At 44.0% G+C, this 25394-nt stretch overlaps 2 pseudogenes; one reads left to right on the forward strand and one right to left on the reverse strand.

The window, feature by feature from the left end:
• The first annotated feature begins 56 nt into the window (after nucleotides 1–56).
• Nucleotides 57–10933, forward strand: LOC6603645 (annotated as a pseudogene).
• Nucleotides 10934–11212: 279 nt separating this feature from the next.
• On the reverse strand, nucleotides 11213–12474 carry LOC113567153 (annotated as a pseudogene).
• Nucleotides 12475–25394: the final 12920 nt, after the last annotated feature.

Below are 25394 nucleotides of genomic sequence, written 5' to 3' on the forward strand. Positions count from 1 at the left end.
ATTTCAGCCATAAATCGGAGGAGAACCAGAATCTTAATTAGCATAAATGCTCAAACATGATCGGTGGTTCGTGTCTGGGTCCTAAGATATATGTTCTTCTGGTTCCTTGCGCTATAAATTTTGGCTAAACAATTGCACATTTTTCTAAACGGCCAACCAGATGTCGGACAAGTGAACTTCCTGCGAATGGCAATTCCAATAGCTCTATAAATGCCGCTTAATATGCAGACTAATTTATGACGATGATCGCAAACGAAACTGTACGACGACAATCGATGGATAGAGTGAGACAGAGCGAGAAAGAGTGAAATTGTTTTCGTGATTCTGGCTGTAATAACTATACGATCTGGTTCAGATTCTGCAGTCTAAAAGATATGGTCATTCTCTACGATTCTGCGTTTTTAGTTTTCTCGTATCTTTAAAATTGTGGATGCCACAGATTTTCGCCCTTTGTGGGGGCGGAAGTGGGCGGGGAAAAGTTTTGAAATATTTTTGGAGCAGTGACATATCACAGAAGTCTGGATCCAAAACATCGTTGCTCTAGCTCTTATAGTCTTTGAGCATTAGGCGCTGAAGGGGACGGACAGACGGACAGACGGACGGACGGACAGACGGACAAACGGACGGACGGACAGACAGACATGACTCAATCGACTCGGCTATTAATGCTGATCAAGAATATATATACCTTATGGGGTCGGAAACGATTCCTTCTGGACGTTACACACATACACTTTTACCACAAATCTAATATACCCCAATACTCATTTTGAGTATCGGGTATAACAATCTCCCGTCAAGGGTGGGAGTTTGGTGTGGGGGGCAGAACTTTGTGAGAGCTGGGTACCGAGCTGGATACCAAATTGGTTTTTGGAATTGTAGCGCCATTTGGCGTATAATAATTGTTATTAGGATCGTATTTTATGAAGTCTAGTGTAAGTTAGGCTAGGGCAAAGCGGGAGCGCAATATAAGCTCGCTCTCTCGCTCTTGGCGAATTCGCCCCGCTTTGCAACCGTAGGTAAGATAGGCGCAGAAGAAATTGTTTGAATATATGAAAAGAAGTCGAGAAAAATCTATGAAAACGAACGCACGCACTCCTTTTTTTTCGTCGTCGTAAAATACAAGTTTGCAGTCACACAAGTTTTTCGGTCTCTTTATTTTAGAAAAAATATTCTAAATTTTCATGGCGCCCCCGGGTGGACGTGCAAATTAAACGTATTAATTAAAAGTGGAAGACAAAAGTGACAGTGACACAGTGGAGAATAGATCAATAACCAAAATCTATTATACCTACATGTATGTACATGCATATGTGCTGCAGCTAAATTGCCAAATTGACCGCGACGTGTGTGCAAAGAATTCAACAAACAAAACTAAACGAGGGAGAACGTTGTGAGTTGCTGCGGACACCGCAACTCTACAGTTATACCCGATACTAAGTCAGTATGGCTCTCCTCCGGCAGACGCCGCTAATATTAAACGACACGACAAAGAGTGCGTGCGAGAGAGACAAAAAATCAGTCTGAGCGTGACGTCGGTCGCTGCGTAGCCAGTGCAAATTGATTTGTTCCTTTTGGCTATAAAAATGATCTGATCTGATCCAGCAACTGGATAGATATGGTCATTCTCTATGATTCTGCGTTTTTAGTTTTCTCGAATCTGCAATATTGTGGATGCAACTTATTCTCGTCCTTTGTGGGGGCGGAAGGGGGTGGGGCGAAATTCTGAGATATAAGTTTTATAGTGAGATCTAACAAAAGTGCGGATACCAAATTTGGTTACTCTAGCCTTAATAGTCTCTGAGATTTGTGGATGCCCCAGATTTTCGTCGTTTTCGGGGGCGGAAGGGGGTGTGGCTAAATTTTGACACAAAACGGTCAAGGTCCGATATCACAGGAGTGTGGATACCAAATTTGGTTGCTCTAGCTCTTATAGGTTCTGAGATCCTTGAACTCATATTTTGCAATTGGCAAAACCGACCATGAAACCTGTGTGTTAGAGAGAGACAGAGCGAGAAAGAATGAAATTGTTTTCTTGATTCTGGCTATAATAATTATACGATCTGGTTGAGATTTTACACTCTAGATCATATAGTCATCCTCTACGATTCTGCGTTTTTGGTTTTATCGTATCGTCGAAAAATGTGGATGCCACAGATTTTCGTCCTTTGTGGGGGCGGAAGTGGGCGGGGCGAAGTATTGAAATATTTTTGTAGCAGTGACATATCACAGAAATCTGGATCCAAAACATCGTTGCTCCAGCTCTTATAGTCTTTGAGCATTGGGCGCTGAAGGGGACGGACAGACGGACGGACGGACAGACGGACAGACAGACATGGCTCAATCGACTCGGCTATTGATGCTGATCAAGAATATATACATATACTTTATGGGGTCGGAAACGATTCCTTCTGGACGTTACACACATCCACTTTTACCACAAATCTAATACACCCCAATACTCATTTTGAGTATCGGGTATAAAAAATCACCGCGTCGGTCGTGCAATACCCTGTCTGCAGCTATATACAAAAGGAGATATATATACCATCTACCAAAGGAGATCCAAGTGGAGCATCCAGCATCAGAAGAGGAGAGTACAGCACCTGGAATTTCCAATCTTATCAAGAGGTATTTGTGCAAAAAATTTAAAGCTCGAGTGAATACGAAAAGATTAAAAAACTCGCAATTATTGTCTTGTGCTGAAACAATTGCACATACGTACATCTAACCCTGTTGGACGCAATAACTACACATATAACTCATTTGAACTGCAATCGCTGTCACCCCTTTCCCCTTACTCGTTTTCGTTGTGTCAAATATATGTAAAGTTGGGTCGTTGGCCAAGCACGCATACCAATACGCAGCTGCAGCGGTGAATTTTTTCGTCTCGCTTTCGCTCCTCACCGTTGCTTATCGTTGTTCTTTTGTTTGGCGCGCTTGATCCAAACCAAACACCAAGTGACACGCTACCCTGTTTTCGTCGGGTATATTCGTTTGGTGTCAGTAGGATCCAACTATCAATTAAGACAAAGTCGTGCCTCGCAAATCAATTTAGCGTCGATCGTTGTCGGATCGTATACACAACATCGATTCTTCAGAACTACAGCGGTGAAATTTTTCGTTTTCGCTTGTCACCATTGCTGTTCGTTGCTATTCTTGTGTGGTTTTCGTGAACGCGCCAGCCAAGCGACGCTATACCCTAAATTTGTCGGGTATATTGGTTTTTCACCTCGTTTGGGTACAATTACCCATTATTTCATTGAGTGTCTCGGCATTAAATACGATTATTAGAAACGATCTTTCGCCTTCAGTTGCTTGTATTGAGAATCAATATGACCTCAAAAGCCAACAATATCGCCCTTGAAGAGCTGAAGAAAAAGCGCAGTTGCCGTGTCAAAGGCATTCGTTTATTAGCGGACCGTTTAGAAGCGGGGGATATTCCGCTGGTATTGACGGAGCTCGATTGCAGACTCGAAACGCTGATGCGTAGCATTGACACGGCACGCGAACTTCAAGAGAAGATTGAAGATATAGACATTGACGATGAATTTGGAGTCGAGTTGGAAGAACTCTCAATTGTCACAAAGGCAAAATTAATGTCTCTCATTTGCGCATTAAAGACAGCTGATGAGACAATACCGGCAGTACCAGCTTATGGTGGCCCATCTCGTGCTCGCCTTCCGAAGTTAGCTCTGCCGCAGTTCAGCGGCAACTTTTCGGACTTTAAAAACTTCATAGGTTTATTTGAGACTCTAGTTCACAATGACCAAAGCATTCCAATTATCGAAAAGTTCAACCATTTGCTTTCGTGTCTCTCCAGTGAAGCGTTGGGAACAGTTAGGGCTTTCCAAGTAACCGAGACCAACTACGAGAAAGCAATGGCTAGCTTAAAACGGGTCTACGATAATGATTGTCTGATCTTTAAAAATCACATTGATGCCCTATTTAGTCTTTCCAAAATGACCCAGCAATCAGCATCGTCCTTAAGGAACCTTATCGATACCGCCTCATCCATATATGGTTCGTTGTTGTCGATAGGCGATGATAAAAAGATCTCGAATGCGATGATTATTCATCTCATCTTGAGCAGAGTCGATCCGGTGACCAAAGAGAAATGGGAAGAACAGCTCGATTATGACAAACTGCCACTTTGGAAGGACTGTGAAAAGTTGCTTAATCGCAGACATCAGCATCTTTCGGCCGAAAATTCGGACAAACCAAAGCAGGAGCAGAAAGCTGTGCCAAGCAAGCTGCATAATCGGAGCTCATTCGCGTGTTCCACCGCGAATACCAAAAACCAACAATGCAGCTACTGCAAAGCGAAAGGCCATTTGTTGACAGATTGCAGTCCATTTGGTCGGGTGGCAGTTATGCAAAGGTTCGAATTCGCAAAAACTGCATCCTTGTGCATCAATTGTCTGCAGCCAGGCCACTCTGATGCAAAGCTAAGAAGTGTCGACTGTGTGGCTGCTCACACCATACCTTATTGCATAGGTACACAGTGGCGAATAAAAGTCTAGCGTTACCATCACCCCCAGAGAATTCTTCTCCTCCTCCTAATCAGAATCAACCTTCCACTTCGCATGCTCTCCATGCGACAGCTATGGATAGAGTTATTCTGGCTACGTCGATCGTAAGCGTCCGAACAAATAATGGTGAATATGTTTTGGCCCGAGCTCTGCTTGACTCGGGGTCTCAAACCAATTTTATAACTGAAGACTTAGCACAGCGCTTACAGATCCGTAGGGAGGAGTCGTGTATCAACTTGCTTGGTATTGGTGAATCCAATTCACAAGTCAAGAAAAAGATACACACGGTGGTGAAGTCGCGAATTACTGGTAGTAAGTTTTCGGTTGATTTCTGGATTTTAAGGTCCATTTCGGGGTATCACCCTGATCAAACACTTAACGTGAGTGACTGGAAAATCCCGAAGAACTTACCACTTGCAGACCTATATTTCTTCAAGCCACAGAAGATAGATATGTTGATAGGTGCAGAAACATTTTTCGAACTTTTATCTGTTGGTCAGATTCGACAAGGTCCTGACTATCCAACTCTGCAGAAAACGCTTCTCGGCTGGATTGTGTTGGGCAGATACACTCCAAAGGTGACTGCCACCCAAGAAGCGAGGAATTGTTTGAGTTGTCGAGAAGAGTCAGTGATACACATCGAAAACACATTACAAAAGTTTTGGTCACTGGAAGAATTGCCGTCTTCTAAAAAGTCTTTATCTCCTGAACACAAGTTATGTGAAAAGCATTATAGAAGGACTATTCAGGTCGTGCCTTCACGTCGGTTTGAAGTAAGACTGCCGTTCAAATCAGATCCAAGTATCTTAGGCAACTCCTACGCCTAAACGGCGGTTTTTATCGCTTGAAAAAAGATTGTCTCGTGACCCCGAGTTACAGAAAATGTACTTGGAGTTCATGGAAGAGTACCTCTCCTTGGGTCACATGTCTACCACAGACAACACAATCCCGAAAACTCCACATTATTTCATTCCACATCAGTGTGTGTTGAGGCCCCAAAGCACGTCGACCAAGCTCCGCGTCGTTTTCGATGCGTCTTGTAAAACGTCCTCTCAGGTGGCCTTGAACGACATATTGATGGTCGGTCCTACGATAAAGGATGAGCTGTATTCGACATTGCTCCGATTCAGACTACACAGGTACGCCTGGACAGCCGATGTCAAGAAGATGTATCGCCAAGTCTGGGTCGCTGATGCGGATAGACAATTCCAGCTCATAGTGTGAGAAGAGACCCATCTGAGTCCTTGAGAATATACCAGCTCAACACCGTAACATATGGGACTGGACCAGCCCCATTTTTGGCTATTCGGTGTTTGAAGAGGTTGAGTGAGTCTGCAAAACTCTCATTCCCTAAAGCTGCTGAAGTTATTGACTCCGACTTCTATGTCGATGACATGTTGACTGGTGCTGGATGCGTAGAGGAGTTAAAGACAATTAAGTCTGATCTGGCTCAGGTTCTTCAAACCGCTGGGTTTGAATTGACTAAATGGTTTTCGAACTCACTTGAGGTCACCGCATCCGAGAGCACAGTTAAACCGATAACGATCTCGGACTCAGAGTCAACTAAGGCGTTAGGAATATCGTGGCTGCCACACGAAGACGTCTTTAAGTTCCAAATTGACACGTCAGTTATGGGTCTCCGAGCGACAAAACGGAACATATTATCGGTGACATCAAAGCTGTTTGACCCCCTTGGCTTGTTAAGTCCTTTAGTAATTAAGGGAAAGATCCTACTGCAGGAGCTTTGGCTTAACAAGCTAGGTTGGGATGAGTCAATTCCAATGAACTTGGAAACAGCATGGAACTTATTAAAAGAATCCTTGGGTCAGTTGGAGAAGATTACCATACCTCGATTTGTGCATACTGATCTCATGTCACCGATTCAAGTACATGCCTTTGCCGACGCATCCATGAGAGCTTATGGAGCCTGCGTCTATATCCGTAGAAAGACTGCAGAAGGTTTCGAGGTCTCCTTATTGACTGCAAAGTCGAAAGTAGCGCCACCCAAGACGAAAACGCTCCCAAGGCTTGAGTTATGTGCCGCTCACCTTCTAGCAGACCTTTGTCACCGAATCAAATCACTGCTCAAGGTTCCAAGTGAGAACGTGATATTCTGGTCAGATTCAGAAGTTACTCTTCATTGGATCAGATCCCACCCTTCGTCGTTGTCAACATTCGTTGCGAACCGAGTAGCGGAGATTCAAGAGTGGTCAAGTGAAGCTACGTGGCGGCGTGTGCCAACAAAACAGAACCCAGCAGACATAGTTTCGAGAGGTTGTGACGTAGAGGAAATCGTGGAGTCGATCTGGTTTGGTGGACCAGAGTTCTTAAAGTTTGAAGAAGAGAGCTGGCCCAGAAATCCACACTTCGAGCTTTCCGAAGAAGAGATACAGATGAAAGTCGGAAGAAATCGGTCACACTGACCGGCGCGGCCAAGTCAAATTATTTAGTGGATGTAATCGAGGGATACTCGTCACACCTCAAACTGCTAAGAGTGTTCGTTTTCGTGTTCCGCTTCATCCGAAAATGCAAAGACAAAAGTCTCAACTTTGGAAAAATTCCGTCATCCGTAGAATACGACGAGGCGTTTCTAAAAATAGTCGAAATAACACAGAAAAATGAGTCTCAAGAAGATATTGAAAGGGTTCGTAAAGGCACCAAGTTAGGACCCAGTCTTCAGCGCTTAAATCCCTTCCTCCATGAAGAGGCTGGGACATGGTGCTCTTTTTCGTTGTTGCGAGTTGGAAGGCGACTAGTTAACGCTCCTATGTCATATAATGCCAAGTTTCCCTTTTTATTGACAAAACGCTCGCAGTTTGTGCGACATACGTTCGCTATCTGCATCAAACGAGTTTTCATGCCGGCCCACGAGCACTCGTGAGTATCCTTAGACAACGCATTTGGATAGTGAATGCTCAGGCGGTCTGCAGGGCGACAGTTAGGTCATGTATTCGTTGCTTTAAATGCAAGCCGCTACTCCAGACCCAAATGATGGGCAACTTACCCGCAGACCGGCTCCGTGCTCTCCGCCCATTTTCAGTATGTGGCGTTGATTTTTGTGGCCCAGTCTATACGACTCTGAAAATTCGTGGAAGGCCCCCTTATAAGTCCTACATAGCGTTATTTGTCTGTTTTGCGTCCAAGGCGGTTCATTTAAAAATTGTCTCCGATTTGACGACTAATTCCTTCTTGTTGGCATTCCAAAGGTTCGTCGGTCGTCGATGATGTCCGCAACGCGTGAACTGCGACAACGCGACAAATTTCGTCGGAGCAAGTCGCCACTTCAGCGAACTGCGGAGGAAGATAGAGGCGGAAGCGGACGCGATACGCGAATTTGCGTCAAGAAGCAGGTGCGAGATTGCCTTCATACCGCCTCGAGCACCGCACATGGGCGGACTTTGGCAGGCCGGTGTGAAGTCTGCCAAGGGCCTACTCCTACGGGCAGTCGGAAGCGCTCTCCTCACCGCAGATTAGCTGGAGACCGTGCTGGTCGGGATCGAGGCGGTACTCAACTCGCGCCCGCTAGGACCCCTAAGCCCAGACCCAAGCGACTGAGACATGCTGACTCCTGGGCACCTGCTGACAGGCGGGCCGCTCATCGCACCCCCAGCACCCAGGACCCCGGACCAGGAGGGTCTGAGCTGCTTAAAGCGATGGCGGCTTGTCTCGTCAGCCAGGCAAATGTTCTGGCAGCGATGGTCCCGGGAGTATGTGCTGGGATTGAAAATAAGATTCAAGTGGCACCAGGAGGAACCAAACATCAAGGAAAGCGACCTCGTAATCGTCGCCGAGGACAACCTGCCCCCTCAACAGGGGCTCCTCGGAAGGGTGGTCGTTACAACCGCCGGGCAGGACGGAAGGGTCAGAGTGGTCGACCTAAGGACGAGCAGCGGAGCCACGTTCAGGAGGCCAATCCACAAGTTGGCTCTTCTGCCACTGGTTTGAAGCCTTCCAGGCCTTCAACGGGGCCGGTGTATAATACTTGTTATTAGGATCGTATTTTATGAAGTCTAGTGTAAGTTAGGCTAGGGCAAAGCGGGAGCGCAATATAAGCTCGCTCTCTCGCTCTTGGCGAATTCGCCCCACTTTGCAACCGTAGGTAAGATAGGCGCAGAAGAAATTGTTTGAATATATGAAGAGAAGTCGAGAAAAATCTCCTTTTTTTTCGTCGTCGTAAAATACAAATTTGCAGTCACCCAAGTTTTTCGGTCTCTTTATTTTAGAAAAACTATTCTAAATTTTCAGGAATTAATGATGCAGTATCGAAACTTTAAAGGAATCATTTAGTCACGGCACTTTGTAACGGCGATGCCTTATTGTAAAATTAAACTTATTTTTCGCTGAAATATTTTAAAAGTTAGGCGTATGCCAAATAAATTGTATTCTCTAACGTTTTGATTTTAAAAACCTTTCTTTTTTATCACCCACTTATACAAAAAAGATTCTTTAACGAGCGGGAACGAAATTAACTCTGAATTATGCTCGCACTTGTCATGAGATAGGAGAGTGGAACTTTTCTCCCTCTCTCTCTTTCTTACACACAAGCCCGCCGTTCCGTCTCGCTTCCCTCCGCCAGAGCGAACACACTGCACGAGAAAGAGTGTGTGAGATGGATAGAGAGATCGAGAGAGAATGAGTAAGCGCGTGGAAGGCGATTTGGTCGTTATAATAACGATCCGATCTCATCCACATTTGACAGTCTAGTAAATATGGCGTTCTCTATGATTCTGCGTTAATTGTGAATGCCACAGATTTTTCGTCTTTGTGGGGGCGGACGGGTCCAGGTGTCTGGATATACAATTTGGTTTCATGGTCTCTGATATCTAGGTGCTCATCACGGACGCTCATAGGACGAAAAGGCTTTACTGGCGTCCTCACCGCGGCCGGTTGGCGGTACAATGTCCAGAAGACTGCCGGCCGATTGCTAGAGGTCCTCCGCATGTCCGGACCCATGCCCAAGCGGGGCGAGGCTCGCTTACTCTGTGGCGGCTGTGGTCGGCCTCGGCAAGGAGTGCCTCGGCTACAATCCCTACGAGGTGCTCGACGAACAGAAGGAGGCGATCCGTCGCTCCGTGTCCGCCGCCTGCCGTATCCTGGCCGAGCTGGACACCGACAGAATCGAAGTTGAAAACTGCGGCCACGCCGTGTCCGCCGCCGAGGGGGCCGCATTGGGCATCTGGCTCTACCAGGAGCTGCGTAACCCACAGAACAGGATTCCAGTGCCGTCGCTGGACTTATACGCAAGAAAAGACGAGGTCTGCGACCTCGAAGGATGGCGCATTGGTCTGCAGAAGGCAGCCGCCCAGAACCTGACGAGACAGCTGCAGGAGATGCCCTCCAACCTCCTCACACCCACAGCTTTTGCGCAGAATGTCGTCGAGGTGCTGTGCAAATCCGGTGTCAATGTGGAGGTCATGGTCGAGGGCTGGGCCGAGAGCCAGTCAATGCACGCCTTCCTGGCTGTGGGCAAGGCCTCGTGCGAGCCACCCATCTTCCTGGAGCTGAGTTACTACGGCACCTGTGCCGAGGAGCGCCCCATTGTGCTGGTGGGCCAAGGCGTGACTTACGATGCTGGAGGATTGTGCCTGAAAGAGAAACATGAGCTCTTCCATATGCGTGGCGACATGACCGGGGCCGCCGTTGTGGTGGCCTGTTGTCGAGCTGTGGCTGGCCTGCGTTTACCGGTAAGTACTCAGGACAGAAATGATATCTCCTTGAATAATAATGCTGTTCTTAGGTCAACATTCGCGGCCTGATACCTCTTTGTGAAAACGTAGTGGGCTGCAATTCGGTCCGTACTGGGGACATGGTCAAGTCCATGAACGGCAAGACCATCGAGATCCAGTGCACCGATCACGAGGATGTACTGGTCCTGGCAGACGCCCTGCTGTATGCGCAAAACTTCTGTCCCAAGTGCATCATTGACGTCGGCACCTGCTCGGGCTACATGCGCCAGGCCCTGGATGAGTCGGCTGCGGGGGTCTTTACCAACTCGGAGATCCTGTGGCAGCAGATCAAGCACGCCAGCATGCATACCGGAGATCGTGTGTGGCGCTTCCCATTGTGGGAATATTACAGCAAGGCCGTGCGTGCCGGGGGACGCAGCGATGTGCAGAACTATGGCATTGACGGAGGTGGACGTCCCTGCAAGGCCGCTGCCTTTCTCCGTGAGTTTGTGCCCTGTGGCCAGTGGATGTATATTGTGAGTATTGTGGGGCGCTTTGTTGGGGCGCAAATCTTATGGACTTTCTCCCTCAAAGGATGCCAAAAATGTTATGGTGACAAAGGGCTTCGAATACGAGTATCTGCGCAAGGGAATGGCCGGCCGCCCGACCCGAACACTGGTGGAGTTTATTGCTCAGACGATTTGCAAGGATACGGCCCCACGTTTGGCCAAGTAATCAATCTCTAACGGGAATCCAATGTTATATATATTTTTTACTGTGTTTTTTGACGATGCCACACACGAACACAAAATTACACTTGAGCTATGATCACTCTATTTTACATATGTTTTCGCATATAAAACAGAGAAACAGCGCTAGTGTTCGATCTTTTGTTGGGTCCTGGGCTTCCAACTATTGAACATGATAACTAGACACTGTGGATTATTGCTTTGTCAGACTCTACCCGGAATCGGGTATTATATGTAATATCAGTGGTATCACTAAAAGTGAGTGCTACGCCAGGGAGACTGCATGAGTAATCACAACGTTTATGTCAATGGGTGGATAGTTTTGCAGCAGCTTCACATTCGAGGCAAAGTCGTTCTCTAAAATTGCTTCCCTTTGGATTCTATAAATCAGTAAATACATCAGTAAATGCAAATGAATCAGTTCAAAGTCAGCGCATGCTTACAATATCATGGTTCAGCAGATTTTGATGAGAAAATTAAAGCGCTGCTCGTCCGAGAATACCTAATCCCAAATTCGCAGCACATCGGGCAGCGGAAACTCCTGCGAGAGCAGGAGGGTGAGCCACCTGAAGCTGTAGTACTGCGGAGGCAGCTCTTGGCTCTTCAGATGCTATATCTTTAGTCTTCAGCATGTTAGATAGCAGGCCCATCATGAACTTTATACCACCCTCCGCATCGTCCAGAGTCTTGATGAAGAAGTCGCGTATCTCGCTCATTAGAGCCGTGAAGCAGAAGAAACAGTCTGCCTCCGCGTGGGCGCGGTACGAGAGATCCGGATCCGAGGCCATCACATAGTAGATGGGTCCGACAATCTCATTCATGCCCTGTACGTAACCCAGGCCAGGACGTTCGCCGAGCTGAGCACCGTGGGCACTACCCGTTTGTGAAGCCGGCGCCCGTGCTCGCCTTTACTGTGCACCACAATGTCACAGGGATACTCTGTGGGCTGCTGAAAGAACGAGATGTCGGGACACAGGCGCCTCACATCTTTGCCGATCTGCAGCAGAAATTTGTTGTCATTGAAGAATGTGTTCCAGGCGCTTTCTGGCCCCTCGCTAAGCGGATGATCTTGTAGGCCAACGCCCCTTGAATCAACAGCGACGTCCCCGTCCCCGTCGCCTTCTCCAGCTCCATTGCAGCTGTGTCCCGGGGGGAGTACCAATTCCTCAATGAACTGCTGGTACAGGGCTCGCTTCTGGGCCAGCGTGGTCGTCCAACTGCTGCGTCTTGGTCCCAAGTAGCCCAACAGCAGTTTCCAGCTGAGTGCACGGAAGCTTTGTACATCGGGCACACCTGTGGATTGGATTGGATTCATGTCCATGAATTACTACGCCTATCAGAAGTGTGATATCCCACCATTAAACGTAAGTCTGCGCAGCTCCTTTAGGTCAACCACATCCTGGGCCAGCGCATCATCGAACTCTTTTACACTGAAAGATACAGGGGGGGATAACAATCTTTTGTTCTTAATTCCCGAAAACACGTCACATTTTTGTGTCGTCCATACCGCGCCTTGAAAATGGACATGCTTTGGCTGTATGCGGGCGAGGATCTCGGTCTGCTCCATGCAGGGACAGTCGCTTTGCAATGATGTGGACTGGACTTATATTATTGCTTTGTTGTCATCCAGCCAGCTGCATTATTGCTTTTTCCAATACAGTTTGAAGCAGAAACAATTTTGATATTCCGTCGAATATTTTTAGATATCTAGATCTCTCAGCCCTGCCCACATAATTTTATCCGATTAATGAATCAATTTTCTACTTAACTGTCTTGTTTTAAATACTTGACTTTAATTGTTTTTGCGTCAATTTTGGTTCCTCAACAACAATATATGTATGTAGCTGAAAACCCGAACTTAGCCCTCTTAAGCCCCCTCTATTTAAATAGTTCAAATACTGGAGGTAAATGACGGAAAATATTAACGATTGTCAATTCTTCTTGTAGACTCATGCCATCTTTCCTCTGAACTTAAAAAAAACGAGGGGGAACGTTGTGAGCCGCGGCAAAGGCCGCGGCTCTACTTTATACCCGGTACTCAGTCAGTATATACGTGAGCTTATGATCTACATACATGTATGTAAGTTATAAAATATATTTTATACATAAACGCCGCTCGAATTAGCTCCCAATTTAATACATTAAATTGGTACCCAGGGAACACCACGGGGAGGCCATCACGATGCAATGGGGTCACTCTAGCCAAAATATAATCTTGGGGACCTACGAGTCGACTTGAGCTGCTTTTAAAAGCATTTTTAAGCTCCATATTCCCCAAAAATTAAAAAAAGGATTCCAATCCTTTATAAAAAATATCTAAACTAACAAGAATACCTATATACATACATAGAAATGATTAATAATAGAACTATTTCAACCTAAACTTAATTAACAAAATAATAAAACGGATAAAAATGAAAAAGGTTTAACAAAGGTAAAGATTAAAGAATTAATATAATTCAGAATACGGCTAAATAATACAAAATATTAAATATTTACACTAATGCCTGATTACCAAAAAAGTTTAGTCTTCTGCCTCTCTAACATTAACTAAAATTCCACTATGATAACTATAGATAGTCTCAAAGGTGCGCGCGGTGGCCCTGCTATCGGAAATGTTTGAAAACGCCCAGTCAATATGCGTATCGCAATTGGTTGTGGACGAGTTCAAATCTAACAATGACCTACAATTCCTTTCTGAAAGGAATTCATAAATTTTCTTACAGCAACCTGAAAGGGAACTGAAGGCATAAATTAAAATCTCCTAACACTACGGAATTTCTATCTAAAAATGGATGCCGTTGAAATAAGACCTCAAATTCTGCTTCGAACTTTCGCAACGGATACGTGGGGGTTCTGTAAATAACAATAAAACCGACAGATTTGTACTTAAACAAAGCATACTCGAACACTGGAGATGCTAAGTTCCCGGAATCCGCATAATATCGATTACTTTCAATAATACTACAATGATTCAAAAGTTCATTCCTAACGAATATTAGAATGCCTCTTTTCGGTCTAGCTCCGCTGGCTACGGACTGGCAATCTAACCGCACTGCTGTGGAAAAGCCAGGAATATTATAAGCTTCATTAGAGTATGTGGAAGCCTCAACGAAGCACAAAATAGAAGATTTGAGCATTAGCTGATCAGAACAGACATCGATAAAATGGCAGTGCAAGCTTTCCGTATTATGGAAGAAAATATTTAATTCGGACGGATTGAGTAAACAATCGAAGTGGGTGTGAAGTAACTTAGCGGAACGCAAGTTCTCCATCTCTTTCGCGACAGGACAGTCCCGCTTGGGTCTCGAAGGAATGAGTGGTCCAACGATATAAAGTCCGTTCGCACTGGTGGCCCTACTACAAGCTACATACAATGCTTCTCTTTGCATATTGGATGAAGTGTGGACGACCACTTTGCTGTATGTTGCTCCCTGACTCTTATGAATAGTTATAGCTTCAGCAGCTACAATCGGAAACTGTTTTCGGTCAATAGTAACTTGTTCATTTTGATGGTATTGAAAACTTTTTGTAGTTTTCTGAACTGGGGTCCAAGAAGATTCGTTACTATGGCTGCGCTTTGACCGTGCGTTAACTCCTACGCTTTCCTCGAGAAAATGTATCCAAAGAAGTTCGGGAGTATTGGATGAGCTGAGATCTATCTGCATTAAAACACCAGTGGCTCCGTTAACAAGACCATCTGATGTATCTACATTGACTGTCATCATATATTTAGCCGTGGTTTTGAGAACCAATGAAGTGCACAAGCCTTGTGTATTCGAAGTTTTGAAACTCTTAACAGAGTCCAGATATTTTGTTTTGATGTCTGGGTTAAGATGCTCGGCTTTGATGGAGTCTAAAGCTATTGAAGTATATTCTGCAGTCATAATCGATGATAGCTTCTCCTTATTGTACTTATCTGTCTCGCTATTGCTATAAAATAAGTGGATCGCATCTCTTGGTGCTTCACTGCCGTGAACTATTCGGTCCCTAAGCAATTGAATATCTTCTGACGTCATTACGGCCGATGCCATGTTATTTAGTGCGGTTGCAAAAGGTTGGTCATCTCGCTGTCGCATTATCTCTGTAAGTTCGAAAAACTTGAAGCCATCCCAGAGACTAGAGCCAACTATCGCACTGTATGGATTATGCGCCCCTGATGAGGATTTGAATATCCAACGATCACCTACTGGACATAACTGCCTTAGATCGCCAAACACGATAACAGAAATGCCACCGAAAGGACTCTCGGGCCTTGAAAATATTTGTTTTAGACGCATATCCAAATATGAAAACATTTTTTCACCGACCATAGAAATTTCGTCAATTATAAGAATTTTAAGATCAATAAATCTTGAACGCAAGGTATTTAACAAATCTGGACCCAATTGTTTAAAAGCATGGTTGGATTGATTGAGAGGTAAAGAAAACATTGAGTGAAGTGTGGCACCTCCAATACCAAATGCAGCTTTTCCTGTGGGAGCACACAGCAGAACTTTAACAGTTTCTGGGTTAGATCCTGGTCTACGATTAAACTCCTGGGAAATGGTCTGAAAAATGGTAGATATGGTTCTACTCTTGCCGACGCCTGCGCCGCCACCTACAAACTCATAAAAAACTGCCTTATTTCTCACATTATGCAGAACATGGGTGAGATAGGTTTTTTGCTTCAAATTAAGCGATCTAATCAAATTAGCTAAAATATTAAGGGAAACAATAGGAGGAAGCTTAATTAGTCGAATACTTCTATCTTGATCCGCTGCCTGGTCATTCAAGTTCAAAACATTTATCTGGGAACTTATTTCTGGAATCGCTAAAGCCCTAAACTCCTCAGCAATTGCCTCATCAACTACCTCTTCACCTTCCTCCCTATTCTCTTGGGCTTCCATGGCCCTCCTAAGCGCGTCTTCCAAATCTCCTAATGCATTGAATTTTTGGAAATTTGAATTTACCAACTCCTGATGATTATTATAAAGATCCTCGCAATTTACGCTCACTAAATCTTTCTCTTCATCTCTCCACGGATAAAACAGCATAGCTAATGCTCTAAAATAGTTTGACCTATCTGTATTTATATTAAACCTCATATATTTTAAAATGGACGGCTTAGTTCTTTCCCTAATAAAACCACTATTATCGCGGAGAGGGATAAAAACTTCTACTTGTGCCTCATTTTCTTCGTCCTCTTCATCATCTCTATTTTGGCAGGTTCTTTTCCCGTTTTTAGAAAATTCATAATTTGCTGCAAAATCGGCTAGACACAGGCCCTCAAGATCAGTTGGTCTTTGTTCATACCGCTCCAGCAATCCTTTGACGAATATGTCAGTGGACTCCTGATGCATATTTTGTAGGATGCTTGTGGATTTGAGCATTCGAACTCGTTGCTCTGGAGGGAAAGTATTTACTTGAACACATTTGTTGCTAGTTCCGGACAACGGAATTCCTAGACAACAATATACGGCTTCCTGAGCAGATATCTCAGTGCCAGAAATAAATTTGTGACCAATATGCTGTAGCTTTTGTCTAATCGTGTAATTGCCCCCTTGAACTTCTTTTGCCGCCTCGCGCATAAGCTTTGAAATACCCCTTTGGGTTTTATTTATATAATTTATTATATAGCTACAGCATGCATAAGGGTCCAAAATGTATTGGATATCCATATTGGCCCTTTGCATTGAAATGATGTGTTTATTATAAGCATTAATGCAAATTTCAGCAAATGACCTTTTTAGAAAAATGTGTGGTTTCTTTAAACCAGAAGAAATTGCATATTTGTAGTCCTCGTAATTGAGGCTCACTTGTTCGTGCGAAAGAAAGTTCTCAAATATGCTCAAGTGATCAATCATATCAGAGGATTGATCAGAATTCAGTAGGTCTTGAATTTTCTTAAAATTTCCTTGGTGAAAATCAAGGTTTGGAGTTTCCTCCGGCAGTGGACTCAATATCTCCGTTTGGGGCATTGGAGGGTATGGAATACCGAATCTACAAACTTTTTTTCCACTTTTATTGGCTTTTTTAAGACATGACATGTCCTTATGCCGATGCTTTTGGTATTCAACATACGGAGCTAATTCAGAGTCTGTGACATCTACTGTAATATGTTTGTTAATGAAGGCTATAACTGTTGAAATTGACTCTGTACTGGTTAAGTCCACTGCTGGGGCATCTTTCAGCCAAAACATGCCGTGAATATGGGGGGAACCTCTTTGTTGGAATTCAACACGCCAATAATATTTGATGACGAAGTTTTCCCCGAAAATGCCCTCCCGATTCCTCATAACTTTTAAAATCTCGCGATACCTATAATCGAAATACCTAGCACAAGTAACTGGATCTGCCCTGATAAGACGCTCCTTTTCGGTGTAGGGTAGATTCACTGCTTCTTCTTCGCTAATGATCTCCCTATCTACGTTTTTTTTGAGCAAAACAAGCAACTCTGGCCACCGCGTTTCAGCAGCAGACAGAGTAATGAAAAAAGTCGGCAGGCCGAACTGACGAATCATGGCCATAACCTTCTTCTTTTCATCCTCCCAGTGAGCCGGAGACGATCGAATATCGCGAAGAACCCTATATCCCTCATCGTGGTTAATAAGCCCCCCTATGAAATTCTCATTAAGAGCGTTAGCTGCCGTTACTGCACTGGAAGTGCTCCGCTTACGTAAGCAGATTGAAATATTATTTCGAATCTTAATGAGTTCTAACTTCTTATAATTGAAGAATAGTTTGTCAGTTCTACAACCTCTCCTATCTACATTTCGAAGCTCTGATCTAACAATGGTTGTAAAACTTTGCGAAGATTGTCTTTTGACGCCTGCATAAATTGTGGGAAAGGATAACTCTTCCGAGTCAATGTCTAGAATCATGTCGAGAGGTCGTTGGCCTTGACCTGGTGCGATTTTGATAATCCTATCATCAAATGGTATGTTGTTTTCAAGCAGAGTTTCCTGACCTCCAGGGTTGAGCTCTTCGGCTTCTACTTCCTCGTCGGGATGGGCCGGCTCCGTATCTACATTCCTATCTCTATTCTGCATACTTTCTAAAAAGGCTGCGTCTGCTTGAGATGCTACGAATGGAACAATATCGGATGTGAAACCAGAGATCCATTGCTCGTTAACTACAACATTATGCTTTTTATACAAATCTGTGGTAACTAAATAACGAAGTGCTTCAAAAATTTTGGAAGGTCTAATGGTTTCAGCCATGAAAGCATGAAGATACTCTTTTCTGCGTTTGAGGTGGAGCTGAATTACCTGGGCTTCATGGAAAGCTCGTGGAAGCTCCTTCACGATATCGCTTACCGAAATAGGGACGTTTACCACTGCCCCTTTAATGGCATTTTGACCTCGCCCCCCAGGCAATATAGGCTTAATTATCATAAATGGAAGTCGAGGAGAAATCAGTCGTTCCTCTAATGGAGTAAGCCCCTTTAAGCAGTCGGGCAGCATGGGGAAATCTAATTCATTGAAGAAAAGCTTAGGCTTTATACGCCTTTTAATGTTGCTATGACATGTTCTGCAGAATTTTAATGTTGGGCAATCAGAAGGGAATTCTAAAAGGCTTTCAAGAGCGAAAATTTCACCACTAAACTCGCAATCACTTTCTAAAAGGACGCGAGGAATCTTACAAATTTGTTTGGGGAACCACAGGCCTTTGCAAGAAAGGCAAACCTGATCAGGACCCAGCTTTACATTCCTGTTATAAACTACTTTCAGAGCTTCTAGGCCACTAAGCCTGATTCTGGGTTCTATCTGAGCCCTATCTTCCTGGGAGATATTTGCTCGTTCCTGCTGCATTCGGGAGGCGTTTCTTAAATTTTGCTCAACTCTATTGCTGCTATCGCTCCTATATTGGCTAACTCTTTGACTAGCCGTTCTGGCAGCGTCAATTTCTAACTGTCGTGCTGCGGCACGAGCAGCTTGGCGTGCCAGAGTGTCTCGCGCTCGCGAGATACGCCTACGATCTACTAAGCTCCTTTCTTGTACCCTGCGAACTCTATCCTGCTCTCTTTCTAACATACGTCTCCTTTCATTATTTAAACGTATGCGTTGTCGCCTTTCTGTATTCCGTTCTTGCTCTCTTGTCCTATAGTCCAAGTCCTGTCGACGTCTGGACCGACGCACAGTATCGGCCACTTGCTCCTCGTGTCTAATCTGTGCGTCTGTTCTTCTAACTATATGTTCTACAGTGTTCTGTTCCTGCTCTCTTGTCCTATAGTCAGGGTCCTCTCTCCGTCTGGACCGACGCACAGTATCGGCCACTTGCTCCTCGTGTCTAATCTGTGCGTCTGTTCTTCTAACTATATGTTCTACAGTGTTCTGTTCCTGCTCTCTTGTCCTATAGTCAGGGTCCTCTCTCCGTCTGGACCGACGCACAGTATCGGCCACTTGCTCCTCGTGTCTAATCTGTGCGTCTGTTCTTCTAACTATATGTTCTACAGTATTCTGCTCCTGCTCTCTTGTCCTATAGTCAGGGTCCTGTCTACGTCTGGACCGACGCACAGTATTGACCACTTGCTCCTCATGTCTAATCTGTACGTCTGTTCTTCTAACTATATGTTCTACAGTGTTCTGCTCCTGCTCTCTTGTCCTATAGTCCAAGTCCTGTCTCCGTCTGGACCGACGCACAGTATCGGCCACTTGCTCCTCGTGTCTAATCTGTGCGTCTGTTCTTCTAACTATATGTTCTACAGTATTCTGCTCCTGCTCTCTTGTCCTATAGTCAGGGTCCTGTCTCCGTCTGGACCGACGCACAGTATCGGCCACTTGCTCCTCGTGTCTAATCTGTGCGTCTGTTCTTCTAACTATATGTTCTACAGTATTCTGCTCCTGCTCTCTTGTCCTATAGTCAGGGTCCTGTCTCCGTCTGGACCGACGCACAGTATCGGCCACTTGCTCCTCGTGTCTAATCTGTGCGTCTGTTCTTCTAACTATATGCTCTCCTGTATTGTGTTCTTGCTCACGCGCCCTATAGCCCGAGTCTTGTCTTCGTCTAGACCGACGAGCAGTATCGGCCACTTGCTCCTGACGTCTAATGCTAGAGTCTGTTCGTCTCAGTACATGTTCTGCGGTATTTTGTGCTTGCTCTGTAGCCCTATACCTTTGGCTCCTTCTGCGTTTGAACCGACGCTCAGTGTTGACCACTTGCCCCTGTCGTGTTCTCAATTCTACTCTTTCTTCTATATTCTCTACATGTTGGTTCCGTAAACGTACGGACTGACGCACGGACACTTGTCGTTTATTCTGTTCATTTATGCCATCACTATTGCCTACAGTATTCTCTACCTGTTCACCAGGGATGGCTGCCTGCTCTTCCTGACCTACACCGGAAACCTGCCAAGCAGTCTCTTGATTTGGTCCCTCCGTCTCTAGCTCTTGGTTTCTAACTGGTTCAACAAACTCAGGGTCTGCATCTATTACATTTTCAACAATTTCTAAATTTTCTAAATTTTCTGAATTTCTATCTCTATTAGATCTGTATCTTAATTTGCGTCTCTGAGACAGCTGCAAAGCAGATATCTTATTCTTACGAGGCATGATGAAATGTATGTAAAATATAATTAAATAAAAAAAATAAGAAAAACTATATAGTAAATATATAATATATATATGTATATAATAATAATAATAATTATAATAATATATAATATAATATAATATAATATATAATATATATATATATATATATATGTAATATATTGTTATATTATATTATATATACAATATAATAAATAATAATAATATAACTAATAATGAAATATAATAAATAATATTAAATAATAATATTATAAAACTATAATTATATAGATATATATTATATAATATTATATATTATATAATATTATATATAATTAATGTAAATTAACTTTTAACTTCCCAAAGCGTCAGCAATCGGTGGCAGCGACGTCCCCTGGCGAGAGCAGCAGCGACGTCCGTCCTCAGCCGCTATGCAGGCAGCGACGTCCGGCCTCAGCCTCCAGTGACGCCAGCAGAGGCACCGAAAAGCGCGCGAAGCAACGACGAAAGTTAGAAACTGTTATTAGTTTCTAACTAACGATCGGCGCAGAAAAACTAAGGCCCTATACCTTAATAAGCAAGCACTACTTTTATTTAATAAGTTAAAAGCTAAACTAGTTTGAATGGGTTTAATTCGAAATCGGTAATCGGTAAAAAGTCTCTATCGCTCTGCCTGGCTCGATATCAACTGGTCCCACCGAAAAACGGCCTATTGAGATTTCGCGGTCTTTTTACGAGTGAGTCACTCAAGAAAGAGAGAACGGAGTCAAAGCATGCGGAAAGAGTCTTACATGGTGAATGCACGAATAAGGTGGCGTATGATAATCGCCGAAAGACAGCAAGTGTGGTTATGACGTCATCTTGTTAATTAAGATACTTGCATCCATATGTAAATGTGTAAGGATGTGAACAGACAGTTGAGAGAACTCTTTTCCGAGTGGGGCAGAGAAGCATGCGGAAAAAAACGGACAATTCAATTCATGTTTTCCAAATAGACATACAAGGTGAATTCACCAATAAGGTGCTGTATGATAATCGCTAAAAGAGAGCAGCTGTGGTGATGACGTCACCTTGTTAGACATTTTCAGCTTTTGTATGTATGGACATTTGCTCTATTGAGAGAACACTTGCTGTGTGGGATAGAGAACTGAGAGAATAACTCAAATAACGCAAAAAAATGGAGCGGCTTTTTTCTCATTTCTTCCATACGCATATTTGGAGTGAAAACATTTTCGTGTCCCCCTCCCTTACTGTAACGGTTAACAAATTGTTTACCAATTGCCTGGGCCTGGGTGATGCTCTCTCCCTCTTTTTGGCTTGCGGAAAGAGTGAGAGAGCCCCTGGTGTTTAGATTTCGCGGTTTTTTTACAGACAATTCTCATTCTTTCTATAGGCATTTATATCAGTTTCACACTTGCATTCGCTGGTCCCCCTTCCACTCCCTAACCATAACGGCTCATTCAAACAGCTGCATATACACATACTATATAATGTTTATTTATTTATTTATTTATTTACATATTTATGTTCATTGCTCTTGCTCTTCCTCTTTGGACAAGTGATATTGCTGGGCATGCTGTGTGTCTCTCTCTATTTAGTCTCTTTGTAGGCAAATGGACAGATTGATTTGTTAATGTGGGAGGGGGTGATTGAACTGAGACATGGACAAGCAGACACCGCGGTGCGCTTGTTTGAAGAGAGAGGGGCATCGGGTAAAGGGGTATTGGTCAGAATGTTGAGCGTAAAACAAAGAAAAAGACATCGCCTGCCAGCAGTTAGAGCTTGCATTGCCGGGGGTTGTTTTTATTTTTTTCAGGGCAGAGAGATAGAGAGAGAGGGAGATAGAGAGGGCGAACGCATAGCTGCGTAGCCACTGCCAATTGTTTTGCTCCTTTTGGCTATAAAAATGATCCGATCTGATCCAGATTCAGCAATCTCATAGATACGGTAATTCTCTATGATTGTGCCTTTTTAGTTTTTTCGTATCTTCAAAATTGTGGATGCCACAGATTTTCGTCCTTTGTGGGGGCGGAAGGGGGTGGGACGAAATTTCGAGATATACGTTTTATAGTGAGATCTAACAGAAGTGCGGATACCAAATTTGGTTACTCTAGCCTTAATAGTCTCTGAGATTTGTGAATATCCCCAGATTTGCATCCTTTGCGGGGGCGGAAGGGGGTGTGGCGAAATTTTGAAACAAACTCGTCTCGGTCCGATATATTAGGAGTGTGGATACCAAATTTGGTTGCTCTAGCTTTTATAGTCTCTGAGATCTAGGCGCTAATGTTTTACTCTAAGCAAAGCCGCCTATGCTACGTGTGTGTTAGAGAGAGACAGGGCGAGAAAAAATGAAATTGTTTTCTTGATGCTGGCTATAATAATAATACGATCCAATTCAGATTCTGCAGTCTAAAAGATATGGTCATTCTCTACGATTCTGCGTTTTTGGTTTTCTCGTATCTTTAAAATTGTGGATGCCACAGATTTTCGCCCTTTGTGGGGGCGGAAGTGGGCGGGGCAAAGTTTTGAAATATTTTTGTAGCAGTGACATATCACAGAGGTCCGAATACAAAATTTCGTTGCTCTAGCTCTTATAGTCTTTGAGCACTAGGCGCTAATAGGGACGGACAGACGGACAGACGGACGGACGGACGGACGGACAGACGGACAGACAGACAGGGCTCAATCGACTCGGCTATTGATGCTGATCAAGAATATATATACTTTATGGGGTCGGAAACGATTCCTTCTGGACGTTACACACATCCACTTTTACCACAAATCTAATATACCCCTATACTCTTCGAGTACCGGGTATAAAAACAAAAATCAAATCAATTCTCTAATAGAAGAAACCAATTCGACCGGAAGATCAACTTTGATTCTATAAAATATTGATCTACATTTAATCAAGTCCCGCGTAAATAATCAGTTTTTTGTTTTGTTTTGTTTTGTTTTTATTTGTTTGAAACCAATTAGATTTTCGAAATCCAAGCAAACCTTGCGATAAACCTTAAAAATAAAAGAAGAAATTGTTATTATTGTAAGCACAGAAAGAAGTTTACAACAATAGTACAAAAGAAAAATTCTGCTGCCCCTACAAGCAATACAAGATCTGTCCGAAGATGGAGATACCAACCACAAAGTATTTAGCCGACTATCTGTACGTGGTGCACGAGGATGTGCCCTTCCGATACTATCGCAAAGTAAGTGCTGCGGGAAGAAAGGAAGGGAGCCTAGCAGCAGCAGCTGTTTGGGTGTTGGGTTGTTGGGTGGGGCGGGGCGGGGTGGGTGGTGGATGTGGGGTGTCGGTTCATCATGCATGATATGGCATATGATATGTATATGTGATGTGCCCCGTAATGCTCGTCATCTATGCACGCTCATAAACTTCAAACGCCGTTTGGCTCGGCTTCGCTGGGCGCTCTTTTATTTTTTGTAGTTATACCCGATACTCAAAATGAGTATTGGGGTATATTAGATTTGTGGTAAAAGTGGATGTGTGTAACGTCCAGAAGGAATCGTTTCCGACCCCATAAAGTATATATATTCTTGATCAGCATCAATAGCCGAGTCGATTGAGCCATGTCTGTCTGTCCGTCTGTCCGTCTGTCCGTCCGTCCGTCTGTCCGTCTGTCCGTCCCCTTCAGCGCCTAATGCTCAAAGACTATAAGAGCTAGAGCAACGATGTTTTGGATCCAGACTTCTGTGATATGTCACTGCTACAAAAATATTTCAAAACTTTGCCCCGCCCACTTCCGCCCCCACAAAGGGCGAAAATCTGTGGCATCCACAATTTTAAAGATACGAGAAAACAAAAAACGCAGAATCGTAGAGAATGACCATATCTTTTAGACTGCAGAATCTGAATTGGATCGTATTACTATTATAGCCAGCATCAAGAAAACAATTTCATTTTTTCTCGCCCTGTCTCTCTCTAACACACAGGTAGCATAGGCGGCTTTGCTTAGAGTAAAACATTAGCGCCTAGATCTCAGAGACTATAAAAGGCTAGAGCAACCAAATTTGGTATCCACACTCCTAATATATCAGACCGAGACGAGTTTGTTTCAAAATTTCGCCACACCCCCTTCCGCCCCCGCAAAGGATGCAAATCTGGGGATATTCACAAATCTCAAAGACTATTACGCTAGAGTAACCAAATTTGGAATCCGCACTTCTCTTAGATCTCACTTATAAAACGTGTATCTTCAAAATTTCGCCCCACCCCCTTCCGCCCACACAAAGGACGAAAATCTGTTTGCCATCCACAATATTGCAGATTCGAGAAAAACTAAAAACGGAGAATCATAGATAACGACCATATCTATCAGATTGCTGAATCTGGATCAGATCAGATAATTTTTGTAGCCAAAACGAACAAATCAATTTGCAGTGGCTACGCAGCGCCCGACGTCACGCTCAGCCTGATTTTCTGTCTCTCTCGCACGCACTCTTTGTCGTGAATTGAATATCCGTCGTTCAGATCACCTCTCTGCTGCCTGTTTCCCTCTGCTCTCTTGAATGAATTTCACTTAATAGCGCGTGCTTGGCAAGCCTCTTCGATATACCCTGTACTCTTTAAAGGCTACAAAGGTATAATGAGAGGGTGGGGAGGTCCAGTTTTGCATGACTTGATCGGGGAGAAGCAGAAAGGATTTAGCTAGGTTTGATTGTCATATTACATTATGTACATCCATGAGCCGTAGATTGATTGGACCTATTTTTGCCCCAATTTAATCTTCATAAGCTATAAATTAGTGCGATAGCTAGAAAAATTGTTTGTATTCTAGGAGTAGGAATAGGATTAAAAAACCTGAGGTAGTTCTTGCAGTATCTATCTATTCTCATTCGGCCCCATTACGGGGTATCATTATATAGGAGAACTTCCACTAAAAAGACTCTTTTCGGGCTTGAAAATATACATTCCAGAGT

Source organism: Drosophila persimilis, unplaced genomic scaffold (genome assembly GCF_003286085.1).
Source record: "Drosophila persimilis strain 14011-0111.01,24,50 unplaced genomic scaffold, DperRS2 tig00001990-arrow-arrow-pilon, whole genome shotgun sequence".
NCBI classification, from domain to species: domain Eukaryota; kingdom Metazoa; phylum Arthropoda; class Insecta; order Diptera; family Drosophilidae; genus Drosophila; species Drosophila persimilis.